Below are 25,395 nucleotides of genomic sequence, written 5' to 3' on the forward strand. Positions count from 1 at the left end.
GATATAAAGGCGTTTTCAGCAGTTTTTTAAATCTGGATCTTTTGCACCTAAAAGAAGGTCTTTGGAGCTTGCACAAGTATTTATGCAGTGTTTGGGCCACTTTTAATCCACAAGAAGTAAAGAAACAGAGTGGCACTCACCAATCGTGGAAGCAGTCTTTATTTCAAAGTTCACGTGATCAGTACACAGGGGGGCACGCAGTGCCTGCCGGCGCTTTCTCAAGGCAGTGAGAAATAATAAAGAAGACTGCTTCCACGATTGGTGAGTGCCACTCCGTTTCTTTACTTTTTGTCGATTATACTGATCTATTCTCGGGAGTTAGAGCACAATCACAGTGGCACAGCGACAACCTCCGCATATACCCATCCATTGCTCCTATTGACTGACAGCGACCCGTTGGCCATGCTGGCCGTGCCCATAGTGCTTTTTTCTCTATATGAGACTTTGGGGCCACTTGTTTTGTGGCTGCATGTTGTCTGACTCTGGAAAAATATGCACCTCAAGGGACGTTTTAGGGTTTAGTTGGAGCTTGTGACACATTACTGCGACTCAACTCAATTGTGAGCATGCTCTATTTTAAAAGTGCACACTTCCCGAGAAGTGCAGGATACACCACATAATTGAAGACTGTGCACCAATATTCAATAATCTGACAGACCCTGCACTTTAATGAGGTAAACTGCACTAAGGCCCTTTGCGTCACGTGATAAATCTGGGTCATTGTGCTGTGAAAGCTTTGGCTGTGTTAGGGTCCGTACCAATAAACAGAGGCGAGCTGTGGAAACACCCAACATGTCCCATAACAATGTTCTTGTGCAGGGGACCTTAGTGTTAAATAAGGAATGACTGGTGTACTGTACATACAATAAGTATCATAGTATGAGTCAATGGCATTTTTTAAAATTATAATTATACAAAGTCTTGAACAAAGACAAAATAAAAACAAGCCAAAGACGGCGATTTTGTAAGTAATACAGTGTTCATAGATCGTGTCAAAACTCAGAAGTTGAAATATTGTAAACCAAGTCCAGTTAATTTTTTTTATACACAAAAATTACACATTGTATAAAGTTTTAATAATATCCAACACAAATTACTGGTGTACAGTGTAACAAATTATGATGTAATGCAACATATTATGAAACAAAAATCACTTAACCTAATCGGTAAAAAGATTGATTAGATGTGGTTAGTAAGAGAATAGCCAGATTAGGTTCCAAGAATCTCATCTGGCCTATACACAACAACTTAAAGGGGTATTCACATTCTGTTTAATTAATCTGCCATATATAAACATTTCTTCAAATAGATGTTATAAAAAAATAATGTTCCTGTGTGAAGATAATTTATCATAAATGTAGTCATATGGTCCCTTAGATATGGCCACCCCTGCTGGAGGGATTGCACAAAGACAAAGGGCGTTTGTATATGAAATGTCTGGGATTCACTGCAAAACCCACGGCCGTCCTGTGGTAATGAACGGTGAAGCCAGGTGGTAAGACAGGGCTCAATAGCGCATGTCTGGCCACCGCTGCCTAAATGTGAGGTGGTCGTATCCGAGGAAGCCATCTGGTTTCCAAGGGACAACTTGGCTACACTTATGAGAAATTATCTTCAAAGGAACTTTTTTAATCCAAACAAATAGCATGCATGTGCTCTAAATAATGGGTGGACGTGTGAACACCGGTCTACTTTTTTACAAGGTTCTCAATCCTTGCAACACTGATATTTTTCAATAGATCCAAGAGACCGACAATATATATCAATCCATCTTTATATTTTCATCATTTAAACAAGACTTTTTTAATAACATCCAATTGAAGAAATGTTTACCATATTTTGCGCACTAAGGCGCACCATCAATAAATGCCTGCTAAAATGTCTAGGTTCGTATACAAGACGCACCTGATTATAAGGCTGAATGACCAGCAGGTGGCAGACCTGTGCACAGTTCAAGGCAGCTGTTGTCCAAGTATGGTTCATATAAGGCACACTGGACTATAAGGCACACCTTTGATTTCTCAGAAAAATCTAAGGATTTTTCGTGCGCCTTATAGTCCGAAAATTGCACTCCATATGGCAAATTAATTTAAACGTTAATGCCCAGATGGGAATACCCCTTTAAAGGGGGCCTAATAAACCATTAGCAATATGTTGTCAAGCAGCTGTAGAGTTTCTAGATCATGTTTCTTTCATGGCCCAGTGTGGTGGCTTCATCCAGAAAAATCAACATTGAAGTGAGATGTTAAGTCAGGGAGTTAGAGTTTAACACTAAAGTCAAAGCTCACTGCCATTGGACACCACCTCCCATTTGAATGAGTCATTAATTTTGCAGGCCGCAGAACCATCAATAACACTGAAGGGGATGTTTTAAGTTGGGGAAAGGCTTGACTTTAGTGTTAAACTCTCCACCTCCTTCAAAGGAGATTTTCTAGATGCCACCACACCAGCTTCTGAAAGAAATGTCAAGTGGCTGAGCAACTTCTAGATAACAAACTGCTAGAGGTTTATTAGGCCAATGACTGATGACAGGTTCCCTTTAAAAGGACAATTCAAAAACCAGCGTTCATTGTAAAGTGGATATCCTCAAAGCCTTGATCAGTCCATTCTGAAAATTCTGTATGGGATACTGTATACAGCCAAATATGTGAAATATTTTCATTGCACTATAATCTACACATACGACCTGTTCATTCCCCCATCTAGGAGGTACAGGTTATTTGGTACAGTTAAATATATGTAATATAGTTTCATTCCACTATAATCTACATATAGAACCTGTTCACTCCACATCTAGGAAGCATGGGGAACTCATATCCTAATTTTTTCAAGTTTGTTTTTATGTTCGTTCTTTTTCTTCATTCTTTTTAGTATGTCCCATAAAGAAGCTACAGATTGTTAGACTGATGCCACATTCTGAATAAATGTTGTCCCCATTATAATAAAAATACAGTCCAGCACCAATACAGTCATCCCATGGCCGATAGTGGCACCCGACTCCATCCCACTGACTGAGCTGTGAGGTTTTGCAAAGTTGACCATCAGGCTTCCTGTCAAAAGGCCTCAGTGACTGGAATGTGCGTGTCCGGGAGGAGCCATGAAGTGGTACCTTTCCTCCTCATACCCCATGCAGCAGTGATGCTGAGGGAAGGACGCGCCTGTTACAGGGAGTGTGCCCTTATATATTAAGCTAGCAAGATGAAGGACCAGTGCTCTGACTAATATGTTGGTTTAGAGACAAACACAAGGCTACACGTATCTCTCTCCAGTCCCCATCTCGTGCACTGACCCGTCCGCCGGTGACCCGGGGCGAGCAGCACACGTTTGTTTTGAGCCTCGCCTTTCACGTGCTTCTTGTATATTTCATGGCACCAGCTCCCGCAGCCAATGCCCTCCTCTCACTCCTCCCCAGTACAAGAGACTTGGCAGCCGGGACAGCCATTGAATTTACTTAAAATAAACCACTGATGAGGAGACTCCCACTAATCTTCCCTTCCCCTATAAAATTAATGGCAAAATCCTACTCCCTCCGCAGCCCACTGGTGACTCAGTGAGGGGAGGAGAATGCCGAACGTGAGGGAGAGTGGGGCCGCTGGGTCATGCTGAGCCAAAAGAGTGTAAACAAGTGAACTTCATTCCCCCCTCCACCCCCAAACTTCAGTGACACAGGCAGCGCTCTCGCCGCCCCATTCCTCAGCTCACATTGCAGGAGCCGCACAGGGCGCCAGTGTGCAGCGCTACACAGCCCGGAGAGTCAGCTCCGCACACGTGGAGAGAGCGGCGCACTTACCAGCTGCTACAATCAGCACGAGCTGCCAACTGTGACTGCACGAGTGTCACCGGGGGCAGCACCAGCCCGGAGCGGCGCCCGGTCTATGGTCTGCTGGGAGGAAGCGGCCACTCAGTGACCGGCCTGTAGCGGGGCCAATCCAGCGCCCGCCACAGCAGCGCACTCCAACTTCACCGTTATGTGCATTACCTGGTACAAGGCTGCTGTCCGGCGGGCCCCGGCGTCCTGGACAAGTCCTTCCTCCAAGCTGTTCCAACACTTTCCACTTCTTATTCCCAACTCCAGCCAGTGCCAGCAGCCACCATGCAGTGATCCTCCCTCGCTGCAGGTCCCGCGGGAGCTCGTGTGTGTATCTCCTGGAATCCGCGCTCCGCTCTGCTGCTGTGCACTGCTGGGCTCAGCTGACTCCAGTACTCAGGATGCAATCCTGCCACCTCCCCCCGCTCTCAGCCCCGGGCCTTATAAACCCTCCCTCACAGCTCACTACTAAATCGGGAGCGAGCAAGGGGGTGGGAAGCTCAGTGCACAAGACAGGGGAAGGAGAGTGGAAGGACAGGACACATTGTAAATAGAAGCAGAGCTGCAGGTAGGGATGTGTAGGAGCACCACATGCTGGAAATAAGGGATGATGTCTACACACCCAGGAGAGCGTGAAGTCCAGCTGCTTTCCCAAACTATGGCACATGTATAAACAGTGAAGTGCATCTATCATTAAAGTTATTCATTGAAGTACCCATCTGGGGGCTGCACCAGACCTGACCTGGCAAATTAATGTTCGCAGGCCCACTCCGCCAGTGGTCACTACCACTCATATGGTGTGAAGCTGGCAGAAGTGTATAAATCAGTGATGGCGAACCTTTTAGAGACCGAGTGCCCAAACTGCAACCCCAAAGCCCCCTTATTTATCACGAGGCGCCAACCAAAAATTATAGCAGTAACATATTGCTCCCTGTTCTTCAACAACGTTCAATCATGTTGGCCTCCTTAGGACACCAACACAGTAGAAAGAGGGAGGAAAAATTTGCATCATTGTAGCTTCTTTTCAGTGTCCCTCTGTACACAGAGAATCATGGGGCCAGCGGGAGGTCCTCCAAAGGTAATTCTACACATTCTACAGCATCTTTTAAGTTGCTTGAAATGCAGGAAAATTCTTTGACTCCTGTCTGGTGTGCCGGGGTGATGGCCTGAGTGCCCACATAAAGAGCTTGGAGTGCCGCCTCTGGCACCCGTGCCATAGGTTCGCCACCACTGGTATAAATGATCACAATCTCTTCCACAAGAAATCGTGATTATTTAATCCCAATTTGACAAGCTCTCTGCAGCGCTGCGTAATCTGTAGGCATGGGGATTTTGAGATTATTTTCCTATGGCACATTGTACTTCAAATTATTAATTTAAAAATTAAAAATTTGGATGATATCTTTTGTGTTTAGTTATGAAAAAAATATGAAGTTTGGTGAAAATTTGGAAAAATTCCTTATTTTCAAAGTTCTCAATTCTCTACTTTTAATGCAGATAGTCATAGCACTAGCACCCAAATAAATTCATAACTTACATTTCCCAAGATTTCACATATTTTTACTAGAATGTTATGAGGCGCAGAATTTAGGTGCCATTTTTCAAATGTTTTGGAAAATCACCAAAACCTGCTCAACATCTAATGACTGTGAGAGGCCTAAATAATAGCTAGACTCGTAAATTACCCCATTATGGAAACTACAGCCCTCAACGTATGAAAAAACACTTTTAAGAAGTTTGTTAACCCTTTTGGTGTTTTATAGGGGTAAAAACAAAATGGAGGTGCAGTCTACAAATTGTAATATTTTTTCACAATACACTCATTTTGGGTGGAAAATTTAACATTTGCAATGGATTAAATGAAAAAAGGCTCCGCAAAGTTTGATCCCCAATTTCTCTCGAGTACACCGATACCCTATATGTGGTGGTATCCTGCTGTATGGGCACACGGAGGGGCATAGAAGGGAAGGAGGCGCCATCTAGATCAGATTTGCGATTGTCAAATTGTACAGGCTATAATTTTTTTTCTTTTTTTAATGTGGACCTATAGGGGCTTATTTCTTTTGCCGCATGAGATGTACTTTTCTGGTTTATAATTTAGGGGCATCTATAGCTAATTGGTGAGATTTTATTAACTCTTTGTTGATGGAGGAAATGAAAATCATCAATTTTTTGAAGAATTTTTTGTGTTTTTCTTTTTTGGCTGTTTACTATACCATAAAAATAGTATATTATTTTTATTCTATGGGTTGCCACGATTAAGAAAATACCTCATTTATATAGATTTTTTATTTTTTTCCCATTTTTACTGAATAAAAAGTAATTTGGCGAAAATGTTGTTAATTTTAGCATCACCGTCTTCCATATGCATAACTTTATTTTTCGCCTCACAAATCTGGTTAAGGGCTTATTTTTTGCAAGAAGGATTGTTCTTTTTAGTGTTCTTATTTTAGAGTGCATAACTTTTTTTAATCACTTTTTAGAGCATTTTTATAGGGTATTAATTAAAACATTTTTGTAGCTTTTTCTTGTTTTTTTTTTTTACAGGGTTCACTGTGCAGAGATAATACCGATTCTATTTTATTATGCAGATTGTAAAGGACGCATTGATACCAAATGTGTGGGGTTTTGTGTATTTTATTCAATTTTACTGAATAAAAACTAATTTGGAGAAAATCTTGTACATTTTAGCATTACCATATTTTCATATGCATAACTTTTTTATTTTTCGGCTGACAAATCTGGTTAGGGGCTTCTTTTTTTGCGACAAGAGTTGTTCTTTTTAGTGGGCTTATTTTAGAGTGCGGAACATTTTTTATCACTTTTTAGAGCAGTTTTTTTAAAGGTATTAATTAAAAATGATTTTTTTTTCAGAACGTATTTTGCATCGTTTTTTTCCTCTGGCGTTTACTGTGCGGGTCTAGTAACGATTCTGTTTTATTACACAGATTGTTACGGATGCGGCAATACCAAATATGTGGGGGGAGTTGTGTTTTTTATACTTTATTAAGTGTTTTTATGGGAAAGTGACATTTTAGGGGCTTATATTTTTATGTAATATTTTTTTATTTATTCTAATGTGTAAACTTTAGTGTTTTTACCTTTTTTTTACTTTTCCATACTTGAACTTGAACCAGTGATGCTCTGATCGCTGGTTCAAGTCCAATACACTGCTCTACAATACTAATTCAGACGCATGCGCAGACAGTTTACAGTCAGACCAGAAGGGCATCTGGCAGTCCCGGGGCACTTGGCAGACCTCGGGGCTGCCCAGAAGTGGATCGGATCCCCCGGTAAGCAGCATGGTCTCATAATATGAGTTGGAGATAAGCGGGACCATAATAAAAGCGGAATACAAAAGTGGAAAGATGAGAGGGGGCCACGAGAGAGATGAGAGGACCGCAATATAATGCTGGGCTCACAATAATAGAGGGATATAAAGGGGGGGGGGGAATCGGGGAGACCTACAATATGAGGGGAGTGATGGGGAAGCACAATAAGACTAGTAGATGAGAGGGGGGTCACAATATGAAAAGGAGATGAAAGGGGTCACTACATGAGAGGCCATAATAAGGCCCCTTCCACACTTGCGTTGCAGATCACGTTAGAGTCTTATCAGGGTGCGATCAGGGTTTGGTCAGTGAAAAACGCACATTTTGCATCAGAGTGCAATCAGTTTTTAGTCAGAGTTTGTTCAGTGTCTCAGTTTTTCACACGCGTTTTCAATGCAACTTCAAAGCAATTTCAATGCGTTTTTCACGCGCAGAAAATGCACGTGAATGGACTCAGGACTGAGCTCTATCTTTTCTATGGCAATTGATGCGTGAAAAACGCATTGCACTTGCAAGTGTCTCAGAGTGCAATGCGTTTTTGATGCATCTCCATAGACTTGTATGATGCGTTTTTCACGCGCGTGACTTGCAAACGTAGAGCATGTCGAGATTTAAATGTGCGTTAATAAAAATGTGCGTGTGTGCGTGAAAAAAATGCAAGTCTGAAAAGACCCATTGGTTACAATGCCCCTTCATGCCCCCCCCTGGTGTGATGGTGGCGGATTACGGAAAATAAGTGCAAGTGCTAGTCTGAGGTGGCGCAGAAGCCCTGATAGATATCCCCGTATGTGTTTGCATTACGTTTGAAAATGAAACTCAAAACACATTTGCTTTTTTTTACCATCATTAGTAATTATGCATTTGCCCTATGAGTTTGTAATGCAATTTCAAAACGAAATACAAACACATTATTTCAGCGTGGCTTAAAATATACAGTATATGTGATATTCCCATGTAGCAATACATGGGCCCCCATAATTAGGTCCCCAAGCCCACACTGGACATAGGTCACTGTACTAGTCTTCCTAGCCTGCATTACTCGCTGAATGCAATGTATACTGAGGGCAATAGGGTGCCATGCCGGTGTAAGTCTATGGAGCCATTCAGTGTGTAAACCAGGAGCTTCCATGATATACATGCTGAACATGTTACTATGATGAGATTTGAATTTCACCTTAGAAACATGTACAAAAAATAAAAATTATCATATCTGTAAAATTTTATCTACATGTGTCTAAGCCACTATAATAAATTTGATGCCCAAAATACAAGCAAGTTCAAAACACATTCCAAAAACATTATGTAAAATTCCTGTTCTAGTGAAAAGTTGTGTAAAGCACAATACAGCAATAAAAAGGCAAGTACCATAAAGTAGTCAAAATATTTTAACTGATTAACCCAAAGGTTTGGTCCATAGCTCAGCTGATGGCCTATTTAACTGCCATTAACTGTGAATAATGTAATAACATAGAAAAAGCATTTAAATATAATGAAATAAAAAACATGAACCAACAGAAGAGAACATCAGCACCTTAGGGATACGTGATGAACTAGTACAGTATATATTCAGGTATAAGCCAACCCAAATATAAGCCAAGGCCGCTAATTTTACTGCAAAAAACTGGAAAAACCTATTGACTGAGTATAAGCCTAGGGTGGAAAATGCATTTCCAACATCCCCCACCGGGGCTTAGCCATTTCTTGGGGTCTGGAGGCAGCCAGGGCCCAGAATACCGGAGTGGCTGTCGGTTGCGGCCTAGGCACGCTGATGTCACGGCACTTCGTATGGGGACTAGAGGGCTGTCCTACCGCTTGGCAGGTCTCCAGAAGGTGGTGTGTGCAAGAAATATGGAGGGAGAGGCTGATGTACTAGTTCTCCCTGAGGCAACCTCTGAGTGTCTGTAAGGTATGTCCCTGGGTGATGGATGGGGAGCCCGTGGTGGTGACAGCCGTATCCAGGGACCAGATGGGGGGCAATGCTGTGCAAAATAACTCCTTTATTGAACAACAGCAGGCAAACGGGCCTAAACGATCTCACAGCAGAACTGGTACTGGAGTGGTCATGGAGAGGTGTCCTCAGGAATAGTTGACCAGCCCGGTAGTAGATGCAGGCTGCGTTGGAGCTATGTCCAGTTGTGGAAGCTGCAGCTCTGAGTCTCCTGGGATTAGCTCTGATGGTGGACTGACACTGTTTCTATCTCTCTTCGCTCTCTGTGACAGGATGTGCTCTCTAGGCAGAGCTGGTGCTAAAATAGGCCTTGCTGGTAAGAGCTTGTGCTCTAAGAGGACCTGTCCCTCCTTGTCCAGGGGGTTTTATTATCCTGGTCAGGTGGTGGCTAACTATCCAATCACACTCCAGTGTACATTGTAGAAACATCATTGGTTGATAACACACATCCACTGTTCAGGCAGGATCTACAGCTGCTGATTACCTAATAAGTGTTAGGACTTACTAGAAGGTTCATGACTCCCTCAGACAGCTCCTAACCTGGAGAGGGCACTGTTCGCAACGACTCCCTTGTCTATACATTGGCAGGGGTGTTGGACATTGCAACAGCCTCCCCCCCAGTATATAGCTAGCCAGCCCCCTGCCCCCCAGTATATAGACAGTCATTCACCAGTATACAGCCAGCCCCCTGCCCCAGTATATAGCCAGCCAGTCCCCTGTATATAGCCAGCTAACCAGTCCCCTGTATAAAGCCAGTCCCCTGACCCCAGGTAATAGCCAGCCCTTGGACCCCAGTATATAGCCAACCCCCTGACCCCTGTATATAGCCAGCCAGTCCCCTCTATATAGCCAGCTTGCCAGTCAACCCCTGTATATAGCCAGTCCCTTGTATATATCCAGTTTACCAGTCAGCCCCTATTTATAGTCAGCCAGTGTCCTATATGTAGCCAGGAAGCCACTGTATATAGCCAGACAGTCTCCTTTACATAGCCAGCCAGTTCCATGTATATAGCCAGCCAGTTCCATGTACATAGCCAGCCCCCTTCCCCCAGTATATAGCCAGCCAGCCCCTGTATATAGCCAGCCAGCCCCCTTTATAAAGCCTGTATATAGACCCTGTATATAGCCAGCCAGTCCACTGTATATAGCAAGCCATTCCCCTGTATATAGCCAGATAGCCCTCTGTATATAGCTAGCCAGTCCCCTGTATATAGCCAGCTCCTTGCCCCAAGTATATAGGCAGCCAGCCCCTGTATATAGTCAGCCAATCCCAACTATATGGCCAGCCAGCCCCCTGCCAAGCACATAAAAAAATAAACTCTGTACTCACTTTTCTGACGGCAGGGACAGGTCCGTGTGGCGGCGCACAACTATGACGTCAGCCACTTTTTCAGCATAGAAATTGTGCTGAAAACTGGGCTTATACTCGAGTTTATATGGTACTTTACAATGCTGTTAAGGATGTTACAGGTAACACCTGCAATAAGTAGCGGCAAGCGCAACACCATCTTGGCTGAGATTGTTGCCTCCCCTCCCCCCTGTAAATTCATATCATGGTGGTGTTCCAGGTTTTTAACAATATGTTCAGCTCCGTGGTTGCCCTCAAATGGCTGATTGTAATGGTAATACAGTAATAATATGACTTTTGGGGGCAATCACAAGGCCGATGTGGCTCCCAGCGAAAATGAGTTTGACACCCCTGCCCTAGGGTTAAAGTATACAGCAGTGATGGCGAACCTTTTAGGCACTGAGTACCAAAACTACAAGCAAAAGCCAGATATTTTCACAAAGTGCCAAATGCCAATTTAAATTAATTCACAAGTTTCAAACGTATTGGCGCCCTGACTACACCAATACAAGAGAAAGAAGGAGAAATTTGGATTGTTATTGTAGATTCCCTCTAAAGCCCTCTTAACAGGATGAATCATGGGTCCAGAGAAGAGGCTACAATGATAATCAAGCTCTGTCCACACCTCCCTGATTCAGGTCTTGAGTCCTGAATGCTGACTGTTGTGCTGGGCAATGGCCTGAGTGCCCAAAGAGAGGGCTCCGAGTGCCACCTGTGGCACCCATGCCATAGGTTTGCCACCACTGATATACAGTATAAAAATGAAAAAAAATAAAAGACCTAAAAGTTTAAATCACCCCATTTCCATAGAACTGATATAAAAATAAAATCATTTTTAAAAATCTACTAAACAATCTATTAACTAACAGGTATCTCTGTGATTGTACTGAACCAAAGAATATCCGAGAGGTGGCCTGTATATAGCCAGCCAGTCCCCTCTATATAGCCAGCTTGCCAGTCAACCCCTGTATATAGCCAGTCCCTTGTATATATCCAGTTTACCAGTCAGCCCCTATTTATAGTCAGCCAGTGTCCTATATGTAGCCAGGAAGCCACTGTATATAGCCAGACAGTCTCCTTTACATAGCCAGCCAGTTCCATGTATATAGCCAGCCAGTTCCATGTACATAACCAGCCCCCTTCCCCCAGTATATAGCCAGCCAGCCCCTGTATATAGCCAGCCAGCCCCCTTTATAAAGCCTGTATATAGACCCTGTATATAGCCAGCCAGTCCACTGTATATAGCAAGCCAGTCCCCTGTATATAGCCAGATAGCCCTCTGTATATAGCTAGCCAGTCCCCTGTATATAGCCAGCTCCTTGCCCCAAGTATATAGGCAGCCAGCCCCTGTATATAGTCAGCCAATCCCAACTATATGGCCAGCCAGCCCCCTGCCAAGCACATAAAAAAATAAACTCTGTACTCACTTTTCTGACGGCAGGGACAGGTCCGTGTGGCGGCGCACAACTATGACGTCAGCCACTTTTTCAGCATAGAAATTGTGCTGAAAACTGGGCTTATACTCGAGTTTATATGGTACTTTACAATGCTGTTAAGGATGTTACAGGTAACACCTGCAATAAGTAGCGGCAAGCGCAACACCATCTTGGCTGAGATTGTTGCCTCCCCTCCCCCCTGTAAATTCATATCATGGTGGTGTTCCAGGTTTTTAACAATATGTTCAGCTCCGTGGTTGCCCTCAAATGGCTGATTGTAATGGTAATACAGTAATAATATGACTTTTGGGGGCAATCACAAGGCCGATGTGGCTCCCAGCGAAAATGAGTTTGACACCCCTGCCCTAGGGTTAAAGTATACAGCAGTGATGGCGAACCTTTTAGGCACTGAGTACCAAAACTACAAGCAAAAGCCAGATATTTTCACAAAGTGCCAAATGCCAATTTAAATTAATTCACAAGTTTCAAACGTATTGGTGCCCTGACTACACCAATACAAGAGAAAGAAGGAGAAATTTGGATTGTTATTGTAGATTCCCTCTAAAGCCCTCTTAACAGGATGAATCATGGGTCCAGAGAAGAGGCTACAATGATAATCAAGCCCTGTCCACACCTCCCTGATTCAGGTCTTGAGTCCTGAATGCTGACTGTTGTGCTGGGCAATGGCCTGAGTGCCCAAAGAGAGGGCTCCGAGTGCCACCTGTGGCACCCATGCCATAGGTTTGCCACCACTGGTATACAGTATAAAAATGAAAAAAAATAAAAGACCTAAAAGTTTAAATCACCCCATTTCCATAGAACTGATATAAAAATCAAATCATTTTTAAAAATCTACTAAACAATCTATTAACTAACAGGTATCTCTGTGATTGTACTGAACCAAAGAATATGTGAGAGGTGGCAATATGAGTGCATAATGAAAAGAAACCAATAAAGACAATTTGCACTATTTGTCTTCTAGTGTTTGGAGGGTGTTGAATGCTTTAATGAGGTGACTATGTTATTTGCCTTTACTTAAAACAGTGCAGTCTGCAGTATGTGCATTTTGCCTGTGTAGTGTACAGAGTGCACAGTGATTCAGGATTTCAGGCACACATTCTGTATGAATCTGGCGCCCTCTGCACTACTCCGACAGAGTTAACGTTTAACATAGGGCTTGCAACACATTTCTTTCAGACTTTGCATGATAAATGTGTTGCACGGTCCGACTGAGCATCGGAACGCCCCTTTCAGTGCATAAATTTGTGTTGCATGAAGTATAGTGCAGCCGCGTCACAAATTCGTCGCGTTCAACACAAATGTGGTGCAGACACTTCTTAAATACCTGTGCAAGCAGTTTGCACCTAAAAGAACGTGCTGCATGACCCTTAGTAAATGTGGTCCAAGGTCTTTCCTGGGCTTTGGGAAACAGCTGATGAGCCGTGATCTATTAATGAAATTAATATCTGTATACTTTCAAAAATCTCTAAAATCTTGAAGAGAAGGTATTTCATATAGGGAGGTGTGATGTACCCCCACTCTCAGGTCGCGTCACAGGTTTTACCTACACTAAGGAGCCGCACAATTTACCACATAAAACCATGCCCACCTATTTATGCTCATGAAAGAGGATGGGTATCCTTAACAAAACTTCTCAAATTAAGGATTCACTCCATACTCTATACACTACTGTTGTAATATATATACATACAGTTGTAGGGAAAGTATTCAGACCCCTTTACATTTTCACTATTTGTTTCACTGCATCTAATAAGCAAGATCAAGAAAGTTATTTTAATTTGCTCATTAATGTACAGTACACTCTACTCCCCATCCCGACAGAAAAAAACAGAAATCTAGATATTTTTGCTGATTTATTAAACAAGAAAAACTGAAATTTCACATGGTCATAAGTATTCAGACCCTTTGCTCAGTATTGAGTAGAAGCAGCTTTTGAACTAGTACAGCCATGAGTCTTTTTGGGAATGATGCAACACGTTTTTCACACCTGAGGATCCTCTACCATTCTTCCTTGCAGATCCTCTCCAGTTCCCTCAGGTTGGATGATGAACATTGGTGGATAGACATTTTCAAGTCTCTCCAGAGATGTTCAATTTGGTTTAGGTCAGGACTCTAGCTGGGCCAGTCAATTATGGTCACAGAGTTGTTCTGAAGCCACTGCTTTGTTATTTTATCTGTGTGCTTAGGGTAATTGTCTTGTTGGAAGGTGAACCTTTGGCCCAGTCCAAGGTCCAGGGCACTCTGGAAGAGATTTTCATCCAGGATATCTCTGTACTTGGCTGCATTCATCTTTCCTTAAATTGCAACCTGTGGTCCTGTCCCTGCAGCTGAAACGCTGAAAACACCAAGATAGCAAAATGCTGCCTCAACATGTTTCACTGTTGAGATTGTATTTGGTAGATGTTTTTTTCCCTCACATACCACTTAGAATGAACACCAAAAAGTTCAATCTTCATCTCATCAAACCTGAGAATCTTATTTCTTATAGCCTTGGAGTTGTTCATATGTTTTTTTGCAAACTGTATGCAGGTTTTCACATGTTTTACACTGAGGAGAGGCTTCCGTCCGTACACTCTGTCATAAAGCCCAAACTGGTGTATGGCTGCAGTGATAGTTCACTTTGTGGAACTTTCTCACATCTGCCTACTGCATCTCAGCTCAGACATAGTGATCTTGGGGTTTTTATTTACCTCTCTCATCAAGGCTTTTCTCCCACGATTGCTAAGTTTGGCTGGACGACCAGGTTGACAAAGAGTTGTGGTTGTCCCAAACTTCTTCCATTTAAGGATTATGGAGGCCACTGTGCTCTTAGGAACCTTGAGTGCTGCAGAAATTCTTTTGTAAACTTGGCCAAATCTGTGCCAAGCCACAATAATGTCTCTGAGCTCCTTGGGCAGTTCTTTAGACCTCATGATTCTCATGTGCTCTGATAGCACTGTGAGCAGTGAGGTCTTATATAGACAGGTGTGTGCCTTTCCTAATCAGGTCCAATCACTTTAATTAAACACATCTAGGCTCCAATGAAGGAATAGAAACATCTCAAGAAGCATCAGAAGGAAATGGACAGCATGTGAGCTGAATATTAGCATGATTATAGACTATTTATATCTACATTTCTGTGTATTTTGTACATTAATGAGCAAAAAAATAACTTTTTATATCTTACCAATAGGCTGCACTGAAACAAAGAGTAAAAAAGGGGTCTGAATACTTTCCATACCAATTGTAACAACAGAAAATGTTTTACCCATTTTTTCATTGGTTTATTTTCTCCCTTCTTGATGTCAATTTAGATGGAGTAGAAGATAAAGTTTAGGCTACTCCATACAGAAACATACTCGATACTTCATACTGTATTTTTGGCCATCTCCTGTCACCCTAAACATGTTATACAGAATATCCTGTATAGGGAATTGGTCAAAGTAAAGAGAATTTCTCAAGGGAAGATTGTCTCAGAGAAGATTTCAACACAGTTAATCAGAGACTTGGTGTTAAATTGTATAAACAGAAGAGCCTTACTATCACTGGACGCCGAAAAGGCATTTGATAATGTACGCTGGCGATGGCTGGACCAAGTACTAGATAAATTTGGAATTTGCGGCAGTTTTAGAAAGTTCCTATCGGTTTTATACTCCAATCCCAGAGCAGCGATATATATGCCAGGCTACCTATCAACCCTTCTGCCTCTAAATCGGGGCACTCGCCAGGGCTGTCCCTTATCACCTCTCTTATTTAATCTGGCTATAGAGCCTTTGGCGAAAGCCTTGTCATTGCCAATAATCAACAAGGGCATAGAGGTTGGCAATAGCACAGTCACCACAGCTTTATTTGCGGACGACATATTATTATTTGTGTCTGACCCCTTACGAGCACTTCCTAGTATATAGAAACAAATAGAGCAGTTTGGGGAACTATCAGGCTTCAAGCTAAACCAATCAAAATGTGAGCTACCCTTAGATCCACTACTGTTCTCAGAGCAGGCAGGAATAAAAGCAACAGGTACCCGTCTGTCCAACTCCACCATAACATACACTCTGAATTACACCCCCCCCCCCCTTTTCAAAAGATGAATGCAGAATTAGCAAAATGGGAAAATCTGCTGCTTGCCCTCTCCGGAAGAATACATCTTCTGAAGATGATAAGCTTCGCAAGACTTTTATAGCCACTACAGACACTGCCTTTGCTGTTAAAATCAAAAGATGTCAGAGATATAGAGAAAACTTTTACAACGTTTATTTGGCAGGGAAAACGACCTCGGATATCTGCCTAAATTACCCTAAAGTCAGAAATTACAATCTGGCGTGTGTCATGAGACACTTAACCCCTTAACGCTGAAGCCACTTTTCACCTTCCTGACACGGACAATTTTTCAAATCTGCCCTGTGTCACTATAAATAGTTATAACTTTGAAACGCTTTAACACATCCAAGTGATTTTAAAATTGTTTTCCACCACGTTCCATGACGGCCCCCACCTGGAGGATGCTCCTATATCCTGTAGGGACAGGAAGTTGCAAGAGATTAAAAGCTCCTCCCTAGCACCCAACACCAGTGTCTTCCTGTCCCTACAGGATATAGGATGCAAGAGAGTCTCCTTATGGAGACACAAGAGATTTTTTAAATTTTTTAACTTTTATTTTTTACTATTTTACCTTTTTACTTTTGTATCTTTTTACTAATAGTTCCGCCTCCACAACCGAGTGGAGGAGAACAAGAAAACAGCCCCTCCCCACCCCCCGCGCCATCCGGCCCATCCAGTGGTCCCGGGATACTAATGCTGGGCCGGATACAGGGGGGGAAACAGCAGAAGGGTGATACCTGCCAGCTGGAGCCTTTTCTTCTGTTCGGGGACCGGCGTTCGAGTCCGGGCGTCGGTCCTCGGCAGGTGGAGGGTTCTGGCAGAAAGGCAGGATATCATAACGGTGGCGCCCGCGCGGCTCAGGTGCGCGGTTCCGGATTAGCCGCGTACCGGAAGTCGATCCCGATGACGTGACTTCCGGTAGTTACGTCACCAGGGAGCCGGGCACGTCATCAGGGGCGGCCAGAATCACACATATAGCGTCCCAGGTGAACCCTATCTCGGGTGGCTCTGGTGCTTCCAGCAACATGGCTGATGACGCATCCAACTTGTTCTAGGTCCTGGTACCCATAAGTACAAGCCCTGGGCTGACCGCGTCTATCTCTCACTCATACATTTCATACCTGTCTATTGACTGTTATCATGTATGCTTCTCTTAGGGAAAAGAGCAAAAAGAACCTAAGGCAGTGATGGCGAACCTATGACACGCGTGTCAGCACTGACACGCGTAGTCATTTTTGCTGACACGCGGCCACCCAGCGCCCGCTGTCCCCCCCTCCCTGTGTAATGTGCTACCCCTATGTTAATGTCCCGCCCCCGTCCTTGTGTTTCTGTCCCTGTGCAATGTGGTCCCCCTGTGTTAATGTCCCTGTGTAATGTGCTCCCCTGTGTTAATGTCCCGCCCCCGTCCCTGTGTTTCTGCCCCCTGCTTACCTGTCCGGCGCCGCGTTGGTCCGCCCACCTTCTGCAACTCCTCCGGCTCCTCCAGGCTGCAATGCGCGCTGCCCGTCACGTGACTGAGGCGACCTGACGTCAGGTCACGTCAGTCACGTGACCCGAGGCGCGCGGTGCAACCTGAAGGAGCCGAGCCGCCTGCAGTAAAGCTACAGGGAAGAAGACATCACTGGGTAAGTATGTAAGTTTATTATTATATTATATTTAAAGGGAGGGCGCTAGGGGTATTTTAGTAGTAAAGGGAGGGTGCTAGGGGTAATTTAGTAGTAAAGGGAGGCCGCTAGGGGTATTTTAATAGTAAAGGGAGGCCGCTAGGGGTATTTTAGTAGTAAAGGGAGGCCGCTAGGGGTATTTTGGTAGTAAAGGGAGGCCACTAGGGGTATTTTAGTAGTAAAGGGAGGCCGCTAGGGGTATTTTAGTAGTAAAGGGAGGCCACTAGGGGTATTTTAGTAGTAAAGGGAGGCCGCTAGGGGTATTTTAGTAGTAAAGGGAGGCCGCTAGGGGTATTTTAGTAGTAAAGGGAGGCCGCTAGGGGTATTTTAGTAGTAAAGGGAGGCCGCTAGGGGTATTTTAGTAGTAAAGGGAGGCCGCTAGGGGTATTTTAGTAGTAAAAGGAGGCCGCTAGGGGTATTTTAGTAGTAAAGGGAGGCCGCTGCTGAACATGTTATTAATAAGGGGAGGCCGCTTCTGGACATGTTATTAATAAGGGGAGGCCGCTGCTGGACATGTTATTAATAAGGGGAGGCCGCTGCTGGACATGTTATTAATAAGGGGAGGCCGCTGCTGGACATGTTATTACAAAATTAGGTTTTTCTTAAAGGTGACACAGCACCCGAGTTATGCTAGTTTTTTTTGGCGAATTTTGACACACCTAGCTCAAAAGGTTGCCCATCACTGACCTAAGGAGAAAGAACAGAGAGAGAGAGATAAACCCCTTAAAAAACCCTCTAAAAGATGTGCCCTATGTAATTCTAAATTGTCTGAGGATTATAGAAAGAGTCTATGTCCAGACTGTCTAGCTAAAATTCTGAAGGAGGAAAGATCGTCCTTAATGGATGAAATTAGATCCGCAATAAAAGAGGAGGTAGCCTCCTCTATTGCTGCTCACTTTCCCGAACCACCTAGGAAAAAACCTAGATATATTCAGTCGTCCTCTTCTGATCAGGATTCAGATTTTCCTTCCGGTTCTATGAATGAAAGACTGGAAGAAGACTTAGAGGAGGTACATTCCAAGGATCAGGGGCACACAAAATACTTATTTTTGTCCAAAGACCTAGACAACCTATTAAAAGCCCTGAGAAACACATTAGAAATAGAAGATGTGTCAGAACCTACTTCAGTTCAGAATGACCTCTTTGGGGGACTAAAATATAGAAAGAAAAGTTTTTTTCCAGTAGTTGACACGTTAAAAGATTTAGTGTTAGCAGAATGGAAGGAGCCAGAGAAAAGGATTTTGGTTCCTAGAGAATTCCGAAACAGATTACAATTTGAGGATAATGCATTGTGGGACGAAATACCTAAAGTTGACATCCAGGTCGCTAAGGTAGTTAAAAAAACGGATCTCCCATTTGAAGATAGTGCCCAATTAAAAGACCCCCTTGATCGTAAATCTGATGCCTTGCTAAAGAGGGCTTGGGAGACTTCTTCATTGAATATTAAGACCAACATTGCCTCCACTTCTGTCGCCAGGACTTTATATTTCTGGCTATCAGAATTAGAATCCCATCTTGAAAATAAGACCTCAAGAGAATCCATTATAGATTCTTTACCCCTCCTCAAATCTGCCACAGCATTTCTAGCGGATGCTTCGGCGGAGGCTCTAAGGTTTTCGGCCAAAGAGGCGGCCTTAATCAATTCTGTCCGGAGATCTCTCTGGTTAAAACAGTGGGGTGGTGAAATAAAATCTAAGTCTATGCTTTGTGGTATACCCTTCCAGGGCAAATTTTTGTTTGGTAACGAATTAGACTCCATTCTAGAAAAAGCTGCAGACAGAAAGAAAGGGTTTCCGGTAAATAGACTTCCCCCTAAAAAACCCTCCTTTCCCTTTCGTACTTCCAGAGAAGAGAAAACTCCCTTTAGGGGCAAAGGGAAAACGGGGAGATGGAGCTACGCAAAAGGAGGTGCAGGTCGCGGGTTTTTCTCTAACCCCGACCACAAACAGAAAAAACAATGACTTGCAGATGGGGGGAGACTTTCCTATTTCAGGTCCGAATGGGAAAAAAATCTGCCCAAACCCCTGGATACTCCAGACCATCCACTCAGGTTACAGGGTAGAATTTCTCCATATTCCCCCACAACATTTTCAAAACCCACCAAAACTTCCAAAAAACCAAACTCTCCATCTCTGGACCAAAATCCAGCAGTTACGTCAGATGGATGTGATTGTTCCAGTCCAGGAGGCAGAAATAGGGGAAGGATTTTATTCCCCTCTATTCTTAGTAAAAAAAAACCCAATGGGTCTTACCGACTAATTATAAACCTGAAGACATTAAACAGGTTTATCAAATACAAACACTTCAAAATGGAATCGATAAAGTCAGCAACCCCCCTAATAGGTCAAAATCACTTTTTATGTACAATATATCTAAAAGACGCGTACTATCACGTCCCTATCTGTCAGGATCACCAAAAATATCTCAGATTCACAGTTCGTTCCCCGGGGGGAAAAATACTTCATTATCAATTCAAGGCCTTACCATTTGGGATCTCTTCGGCCCCTCATATTTTCACAAAAATTATGGTAGAGGTAGTGGCCCACCTTAGGTTGAGGGGCTAACTAAAAACTCACCTTCAGGTAGTCATAGGTCTCCTCCAGGACTTAGGCTGGGTCATAAACGAGAAAAAAAATCTGAATTAAAACCAGAGAAAGTAAAAAAGATTCTAGGGGTGAAACTAGCTTCAGTGAAACAGAGTTCTTTCCTACCAAAAGAAAAGATCCAAAAAATAAAGGAAAATGTGGGTCTCTTCCAGAGAAAGGATTCGTGCAGCATTCGAGCGGCTCTGAGTCTTCTGGGTCTTCAGACGTCCTGTATCCAGTGCGTGGCATGGGCTCAGAACCACACAAGGACTATGCAGGCTTGGACAATCCGTGTCTGGGACAAAAACCCTCTACATCTAGACCACAAGGTAAAAATTCCCCTTTTAGTCAAACATTCCTTATCATGGTGGAAGAATCCCATAAACTTAGAGAAAGGAGTTTGGTGGAATCCAACCCCGGTCTTGACAATACGAACAGATGCAAGCCTGAAAGGTTGGGGGGCTGTGTTAGCAGGCCACTATCTTCAAGGTCAGTGGGACAGCCAGACTCGCTCTAGGTCCTCAAACTTCCGAGAGTTAAAGGCAGTCCTAGAAACCTTTAAACAGATCCACTTACACATAAGAAATCAACATGTAAGAATCCTTTCTGATAACACAACTACAGTAGCTTATCTGCGCAGACAAGGGGGCAAAAAGTCAAAAACTTTGACAGTTTATCACATCAGATTTTCAGGTGGGCGGAAACATATCTTCTATCCCTCTCAGCTATCCATCTCAAGGGTACAGAAAATATAGAAGCAGACTTCTTAAGCCGGGTTACATTAGATCCACATGAATGGTCGCTAAACCCGGAAACCTTCAGGGAAATCTGTTATATCTGGGGGACTCCAACCTTAGATCTTTTTGCGACCCACCTAAATAATAAGTTGGTTCCCGGTCATTCAGGAACTAGCTATAGATAATCCTGTTCATCTACCTTATTGTCAGGATCTTCTTCTACAGGGTCCACTGTACCATCAAGACGTACAACATCTAAAACTTACGGCCTGGATCCTGAGAGGGCATACCTAATGACCAAAGGCCTTTCTACCTAAGTGATCAGCACTATTCAAGCAAACAGGAAACCAGTGACTAATGCTATTTATGCCAAAATCTGGAAGAAATTATGTACTTGGTGCGAGGACTACCCCCCTTCTCCAGAAAATCCAAACTTAGGTCAAATCTTAGATTTCTTACAAGCAGGGTGTTCTCTTGGCCTTAAACCAAGTACCCTTAGAGTCCAAATTTCGGCCTTAAGTATATATTTTGATTTCCCCTTAGCAGATCACAGATGGATCAAAAGATTCATTAAGGGCTGTTCTCGTATTAAACCTCACATACATAACCCTGTCCCTTCTTGGGATCTCTCGCTGGTCCTAAATATCCCCACAGAGCCTCCCTTTGAGCCTCTTGACTCTGTAAATATGAAAATCCTCACGTTTAAAACGGTCTTCCTAATTGCTATTACCACAGCTCGCAGATTGGGCGAAATTCATGCCCTCTCGCGCAGGGAACCCTTTCTAAGAATTTTAGACGACAAGATAGTTCTCAAACTAGATCCCCTCTTCCTCCCCAAAGTTGTGTCTGATTTCCACCGTAGACAGGAAATTATTCTTCCCTCTTTTTGTTCAAATCCTAAATCTGAACGTGAAAAAAAGTGGCAAACTTTAGATGTTAGGAGATGTGTTCTCTTTTACTTAGATGCCACAAAAGAGTGGTGTAAAGATTCAAATTTATTAATCAACTTTGGGGGAAAGAATAGAGGGTTGAAAGCCTCAAAAGTGACCTTAGCCAGATGGATAAAATCCACCATCTCTTTCTGCTACAAAACCGCAAACACTTCCCTTCTGGGGGACATTAAAGCCCATTCCACTAGGGCCATGGCAACCTCGTGGGCCGAGAAAAGGGGTGCATCTCTGGACCAGATATGCCGGGCAGCAACGTGGTCAAGTTCCTCGACCTTTGCAAAGCACTACCGCTTGGATATTGCCTCCCAGGAAGACCTGGCGTTCGGCAGGAAAATCCTGCAGGCGGTGGTCCCTCCCAAATAATGGGTAATCTGGTAAGACTCCAGGTGGGGGCCGTCATGGAACGTGGTGGAAATATGGAATTAGACTTACCGGTAATTCGGTTTCCACTAGTGACCATGACGGCCCCCCATTATTTCCCTCCCTTCCTTCCTTCTTGGAGATGGTTCTATGTAAATTTTTTTGCACTTGCATCCTTCCGGGTGGTACTTTGATAGACACTGGTGTTGGGTGCTAGGGAGGAGCTTTTAATCTCTTGCAACTTCCTGTCCCTACAGGATATAGGAGCATCCTCCAGGTGGGGGCCGTCATGGTGTCACTAGTGGAAACCGAATTACCGGTAAGTCTAATTCCATATTTCTCGTGATACATCGTACTTCATGTTAGTTGAAAAATTTTGGTGGTATGTTTTGCATTTATTTATGAGAAAATCAGATATTTGGTGAAAATTTGGAAAAATTCTCGATTTTCGAACTTCTAAATGTTCTACTTTTTCCACACATAGTCATAACAGCAAAAAAACTTAATAACTAACATTCACCAAATGTCTTCTTTATGTGGACATAGTTTTTTATGCATACTCTTATTTTTGTAGGATGTTATGGGCCTTTGAACGTTAGGTGCAATTTTTCACATTTTCATAAAAAACCTAAAATCCTGCTATTGAGGGACCTGCTGAGGTTTCAAGTCACTTGAAAGGCCTAAATAAAAGTAAAACCCCATAAATTACCCCATTATAGAAATTACACCCCTCAACATATGTAAAACAACTTTTATGAAGTTTGTTAACCCTTTAATTGTTTTACAGGGGTTAAAACAAAATCAGATACAATTTTGAAAGTAAATTTTTTTGGGCTAAATTAATGTGTTTTTCAAAAAATTTACAAATTCTCAGTGGATAAAATACCAAAACGCTCCACAAAATTTGATACCCAATCCCTCCCGCGTATAACAATCCCCCATATGTGGTGGTAACCTGCTGTATGGGCCCACGCCAGGGCATTGAAGGGAAGCTGCGCCATTCAGAGCAGATTATGCATTGTCACTTTTTATTGGCTATACAATCTTTATTTTTTTGGCAATTCAGACATATAAGGGCTTATTTTTTGCGAAATGAGGTGCACTTTACAAATACTTCATTTTAGTGGGTCATTAGCTTAATGATGAGATTTTATTAACTCTTTAATGTATGGGTGAAAAGAAAATTGTCAATTTTGGTTTCCTTTCTTTTTGTATTTTTTGGGGGTCGTACACCGTACACTAAAAATACTATAATATCTTTATTCTACAGATCACTACGATTACGGTGATACCTCATTTATATAGTTTTTCATTTATTTTTACAATTTTACTGGAAAAAACTAATATAGAGGAAATCTCAGTTGTTTTTGCATTGCCATTTTTACGGAGATATAAGGCTAATATTTTTCGGTTGACAGAGCTGGTTTAGGGCTTATTTTTTGCGTGTTGAGTTGTTCTTTTCAGTGATACCATTTTGGCGTACATAACTTTTTTTTATCACTTTTTAGAACATTTTTGTGAAGAGATTTTATGAAAAATTGACATTTTTGGCGAGTTTTTCGTGTTTTGTTTTTACGGCATTCACAAGCAGGTCCAGTAATAGTACTGATTGTACAGATTGTTACGGATGCAGGGTTTTTCTGGTGATTTTGTGTTTTATTACTTTATTATAGGGATGTATAGGGAATGTTTGTGTTTAGGGAACTTTAACTTTATTTAATTTATTCTTTTTATTAATAAATGTATATATGAAGTGTTTTTAACATTTATTTTTAACTTTAACAGGTTGGCTTGAACAAGCGATCCTCTGATCGCTCGTTCAAACTCTTCTTCACATAATACAGTGTAATACAGATGTATTACACTGGCAGACCCCGGGGATGACAGCGGAGGATCGGACCCCCCCGGTAAGCGCCGCAGGGGGGTCCAATTTGGCGCATGGGACCCTTGCACGCCGCGATCACACAAGACCGCGGTGTGAAAGGGGTTAATGCCCACGATCGGAGGAAACTCTGATCGCGGGCACTAGAGACGGGTGCCAGCTGTAACATACAGCTGGCACCCCATGCTTCTGGTACCGGCTCCGTTCAGGAGCCGGTAGCAGAAGCATGACGTAATAATACTGCAAATTGCGGGAACGCACCTCCCGCCATGCAGTATTATTACGTCAAATGTCGGGAAGGGGTTAAAGGATAGGCTACACAATGCAGAACAAGTTCTAATACCCATCTTAAGAGGGCCTTGATACATCCTTGTGGTCTGGTGGCGGCACTACATATCCAATACGCTAAACTCCCAACGCAAAAAAGTCCTTATTACTCAGAGACACAATAGCCACATCGAAAATTGTAAGGAAACAACTGAAACTTTCTTATCAGTTATCAAAGCATATTACTCTCTGGGATAATCCAGAATTCCAAGCGGGACAAACGAGTAGAGTTTTTACACCCTGTCGGGAGAGAGGCATAGTACAATTGCAACAATTACTCCACCGAACAGAAGCAAAACTGAAACCATTATCAGACTTATTTGAGGAATTTGGCCTGCCTGATAGGTAAGAGTTTTCCTATGCTCAGATTGTTGCCTTTTGTTTATCTAGGTTCAGTAATCTAGCAAGTGAAATATTAGACAACACCTTGGCTACTAGGTCAATTTCAGTTTTCTATACGATATTTAGGAACAAAGGCAGTGACTCCCCAGAACAGCTGACGTTCCCATACTGGGAAAAACGTCTAAGAACCAATGAAGTACCACAGCGCATATTACATGGGTGGGCAGCAGTCCGTAGACATATTCTCAGTGAGAAATGGAAAGAGACATTTTTTAAATTACATTGTATAAACAGCAAAATATCAAGATAGCTGAGAGGAAAATTGGATTGGTCCCTAGATCTAATTTGCTTAAAGGTTTTTTCCCATGAAAGAAAGTTCTCAAAGTTTAATCCCCTAATGATATTTACACACAAAAAAGATAATTTGTAATCTTACTTTAGAATTTTACTCAGTTTTATTGCTGTTTTAGTTCCTATATCTCAGTGATGGTCGGTGTAAAATTTCAAAGGGCGGGCGGGTGTCTCTAATGAGATAATTCATGATCCCTCTAGTGCTGTGAGATACTGTGTGCTGG

At 42.8% G+C, this 25,395-nt stretch overlaps 1 protein-coding gene across 3 annotated transcripts in view; it reads right to left on the reverse strand.

The window, feature by feature from the left end:
* The window catches only part of GRB10 (growth factor receptor bound protein 10), a 140,649-nt gene extending 136,399 nt beyond the window's left edge, over positions 1-4,250 (reverse strand). For 2 of the 3 annotated variants that reach the window (XM_072153164.1, XM_072153162.1), the window contains exon 1: positions 3,980-4,250. The gene's annotated coding sequence lies outside the window, so the exon portion shown is untranslated. Of the gene's footprint in view, positions 1-3,790; positions 3,886-3,979 lie in introns of those variants that run through there. The other variant, XM_072153163.1, reaches the window with a different exon arrangement.
* Positions 4,251-25,395: the final 21,145 nt, after the last annotated feature.

Source organism: Engystomops pustulosus, chromosome 5 (assembly GCF_040894005.1).
Source record: "Engystomops pustulosus chromosome 5, aEngPut4.maternal, whole genome shotgun sequence".
Taxonomy (NCBI): Eukaryota; Metazoa; Chordata; class Amphibia; order Anura; family Leptodactylidae; genus Engystomops; species Engystomops pustulosus.